Source organism: Triticum urartu, chromosome 7A, assembly GCF_056163025.1.
Source record: "Triticum urartu cultivar PI428250 chromosome 7A, HENAU_Tu73, whole genome shotgun sequence".
NCBI lineage: Eukaryota > Viridiplantae > Streptophyta > Magnoliopsida > Poales > Poaceae > Triticum > Triticum urartu.
Genome location: NC_141879.1, coordinates 126,232,749 through 126,237,240, shown reverse-complemented (window position 1 = coordinate 126,237,240; position 4,492 = coordinate 126,232,749). Strand labels below are relative to the sequence as shown.

Sequence of the window (4,492 nt, the reverse complement as noted above, 5' to 3'; positions counted from 1 at the left end):
TTGTAACACCCATATCATCAATATCAATCAAGCAGGACGTAGGGTTTTACCTCCATCAAGAGGGCCCGAACCTATGTAAAACTTCGTGTCCCTTGCCTCCTGTTACCATCTGGCCTAGACGCACAGTTCGAGACCCCCTACCCGAGATCCGCCGGTTTTGACACCGACACTCATAATTTAGCATCTGCAATTTCTAGACATTCGAGCAGTACAAAATGGAACAAACACAAAGAGTAAAGCTTATAAGGTCTTCTGTGTGAGCTCAACGCATATGGTTACAGCAAGTTGTCTTAACCAATCTTGCAAAAACATTTTCAACCTGGACAGTAAGTGACCAAATGACAAGTACACACATTAGAAAACATAATCTCCATTACATTTATTACGATACTCAAAGAATGTACAGAGTTCACCACCCCTATTTATTATAAGAAAAACACCTACTATTCGATTTAATAAGGAACAAACAAATGAAAATAGTTTCAAGTCTGGGCACACGAATTAAGCACATCTAGTTGCCCTTCCTGGAAAGCATGACAACAGTTTCAGGTTTGGAAAGATAATTAAACCCACATGGCATGGTGTGATTACCACCGATATTAAGTTTACTTTCCTGAAAGTGAAGAATCATCGAACTGTGTCTGTACATAAGACAAAATAGGGACAACATGTTTACATCATAGGTATCATAGGATCTTATCTTTTTGTATAAGCACACAAAGGCAAGTAGTACATCAAAGAAAACTCAAACTTCATTCCAGCATTGACTAACACTAGTATGGAAACTAAAAGAACATACAGAACCTTTTCACAAGCATATATAATGATATTCAGGTGTGAGCTTCTGAGAGGAAATACAAGGATATTTTCAAATAATGCTACTTTATATAGAGAGAAAAGAGACATGTAGGATATAAAAGAATTCTGCAAAATACCTCTTTTACCAATCTGGTCACAAATTAGTACCGTGATTCCTGAAGAACAGCAACCAACATGCAAATTAGATTGCAAGTAAAGACCAACCTGTAACCACTACGATGAAAGATATAGAAAATTAAACAAGAAATTCCAAATTAAGTTTACTAGATACAACTCTACTACACATTAAATGTTTATTTTTCAAATAATGTTAAGATCTGTACAGAAGTGTAGTATCTTGAACCTTCAATCTTACAACAAGAGCTCAATAAAGAAGACCTTGATTAAGTAGCGGCACAAACCAGAATGAGTAGTATATCTACACATATGTTTTGACTAGTACGGAATGAGCAAATATCTCAATTCCCTTCCATGCACATGACTTTGAGTTGTAGTGAACTTGGTTCATAAAGTTTTTTCTAGAAATAAATATAATATACATGAGATTGGATCAGATCATATCAAGAAATAACTATTCCAAAGCAAGTAGCCATATATACGACCAGAACACCTATTTGTACTAGCATAATTTTCAACTTTCAGTGTGTATCTACAGCAAGTTTCCTGCCATGTACAAAATACTAAACAGTGTATTGGTAGATCAACCACTTTTTACACATGAAAAGAAATACTGGACTAAGCAGCACCTATGCTCTTCATAAATGGTTCTATGGCAGGCAGACCAACCACTATGTTTCATGTACTGCCCAATAACAAAAGAAAAAGCTTCAGAATACACAGTAATGCAAAAGCTCAGTTCTAGTACATGTAAAAGCTTCCAGTAATTGTATGCATAAAAAGGCAAAGCACATTCAGGACATGCATATACATGCCAAGCAAAATTTTTGTTTGTATGTTTACGACAGTTTCATTTGCATGAAGCATATAAGAAATGAAATGCTAAATAGTTTCAATGTTCTTAAATAGCAGCAAGCATGTATCCAACAGCAAAATACTTAATCCAAGACTTAACTACCAAGAGTATTACCTCCTCAGTTTTGCTTGCTGTCGTGTACTCACGTTGCTGGTTCTACGATGAACTTAGGATTCACTCGAAGCTTCATACATAGAAGCAAACACTTATAAGAAATCAACCATAATAGTAATTGGTAAATATATAATCATAAGAACATAAGCTTATGTGGCTTGTAAGGCCATGCGATAATTGAAGTGAAATATATTCATCGCACATGCTTGTATGGCGTAGTTGACACTTCTTGGTGGAGAGTAAAAAAGAAGATGCACGCTGCTCACAGAACAAACAATCCAAAAAGTTTACTTTAGTGAAAGCACCAAGTGAAAATTAGAGAACTTTTTGTAAGGATTACATATAGAACAAAAGAGCATGGTACTCAGCTAGACTCATGACCCATTTTTTTCCAATTTTTCTACTTAGGAGGATAGCTCCCAATTTCCATTACTGAAAACTAATAGAACACAACCACATGTCTCAGGTTAGTCCCCCTTTAGGGGTACCCTCAAAACATCAGAAACTACGCCACACACACCAACACTACTACCAAACCTGGATGCAAAAAATAAACAACGAGCATCCAAAATGTTCTAATTATCAGCAAGAAAACGACAGTCTTATTGTAGAGCAAAATTATTGCACCTGTAGATTCCAAAAAAAGTAACTAAACTACAGGAGAAAGGTAGAACGGCGTGACTATAATTTTGCACGTTATATATTCTATCATCCAAGCTAAAATGACACATTTTGACATAGACCTAACTACTGGAGAAAATTAGAACAGATGAAAGTACAAAAAAAATCATGGAACTGGCTGAATCCAGCGCTGCTTTTTTATTAATTTAAGAAATAAAAATCTAGGAACACCAGTTGTTGCAGACCCATAAGGAAAAGATAAACCACACCACTGAGTGCTCCCCAAGACTCCAACAAGTAAAGGTACAGATAGACTCCAAAGAGATACAAGAAAACATCAGCTCCTCATGTATTCACTTCAAGCATGAACGAACCAATTTGGTGCAGGACTGGTTCGTAGAGGAGGCTCGTGGAGGAGGAGGTGCTGCTGGCCGGGGGAGCTCCTGCAGGAGGCGGCGCTGCTTGACGAAGTGAGCAAGTCGACGATGGCCGGGGTGCTAGGCCGCGGTGCTACCTGGAGAGAAAGCACCGGGAGGCAGCGCTTCGGGTGCGGCGGAGGGTGTTTGGGAGCGGCGACGTTGGTCGGCCGGGGAAGGAAGTCGGCGCTCGGTGCGGCGGAGGTCGAGGAGGAAGCGACAAAGGTTGCTCGCCGGCGGATAAGGAGGTTGCTATACGGCGGCTGAGGAGGGTGCTAGGGTGCGACGGTGGTGGGGATGAAGCCAACGCTCCGGTGGGTGGTTGGCGGCGGCGGGGGGGAGATCGTGGTGATGTTCGATTTGGCTAGGGTTTGATTTGGGGAACAATTTGGAAAAGGGCTGAGACGAGTTTTTTTAGGGGTACGAGTTTTTTTTCTTTTGTGAGACATAGGGCCCGCGAATATTTTCCATCTAGCGAGCGCTCGGGCTCTCTCCTGCGCGTTTACGCCCAAAAGATTTCACTTTCTGACTTTCACCACATCCCGGCAGTTGGTGGGCCGTAACTCAGTTCTCCTGGCAGAAAACGTGTCGCCAACCATCCGCGGCAGTTCGTGTGCCCCGGGAACTTATCTTCTCCCGGCAGTTTATCTGCCCATATTTACTTGTGCTGGTAATAAGGTAATTCCTGGCAGATTATTTGCCCTTAATAAGATAGTTCTCCCGGCAGTTAACTGCCCTTAATTAAGTGTTGTGGTGTAGTGACAGTCAGCGTGTGCTCTGATACCATCTTGTAGCGATCAGACCTCAACTAGTCTGATCTATGTGTCTCAGTGTCATCCCTGGATCAGCAATGCTGACACGCACAGTACTTGAAGGATTTATAACAGAGTAGCAATCACACACTTATTACATCAAATATCTCAAAAGAGAACTTATTGCAATAAATATGGCTTAAGGCCATCTAATAACGATAACAGCGGAAGGCTTGGAAGATAAGTGTGTCAATCAACTCCAACGGCATCACTGAGTATAGAACCACGACCTAAAGGCACCTTACTCGTCGTCTGAAAAGTCTGTACCATGAATGTTGCAGCCCGAAAACGGGTCAGCACATGGAATATGTTGTCAATGTAACACATAGAGGGTAATGAAAGAATAAGGCTACACTACATGCATATATGGCTGGTGGAAAGCTCGATGGTTACAGTTTTTGCATAAAGCAAATTTTTCCTACTGCAAAGGAATAAATTTTATTTAACTATCATGGTAGTTAAACATTGAGAGTGTAAACACCCTCTCAATCCCAATTAAGCATCATCATTAAAACCCAACAATATTAATTAGAGTAACATGATGAGATTCACATGATAATCCAAGTACTAAATACTCAAGACGTCCATAATCGGGGTCACGGCTAACCATGATTAGTTTATACACTCTGCAGAGGTTTGCGCACTTTTCGCCACAAGACTCGATCTCCTCCGTTGGGATTCTTGCACTACTTGATGTTTGAGAAACGGATGACCGAGACATAGTCTTTCAGAAGCGC

The 4,492-nt window shown here is 40.5% G+C and overlaps 1 long non-coding RNA gene across 2 annotated transcripts; it reads right to left on the bottom strand.

Moving 5' to 3' along the window:
* Positions 1-234: 234 nt before the first annotated feature.
* Positions 235-3,395, bottom strand: LOC125523792 (uncharacterized). 2 transcript variants are annotated; one of them, XR_007290420.2, is made up of 3 exons: positions 2,902-3,360; positions 1,907-1,976; positions 235-974 (listed from the first exon to the last, which is right to left on the bottom strand). It is a non-coding gene; the product is annotated as an uncharacterized LOC125523792 (long non-coding RNA). The 2 variants fall into 2 exon arrangements; XR_007290419.2 differs by having other exon boundaries at positions 1,907-3,395.
* Positions 3,396-4,492: the final 1,097 nt, after the last annotated feature.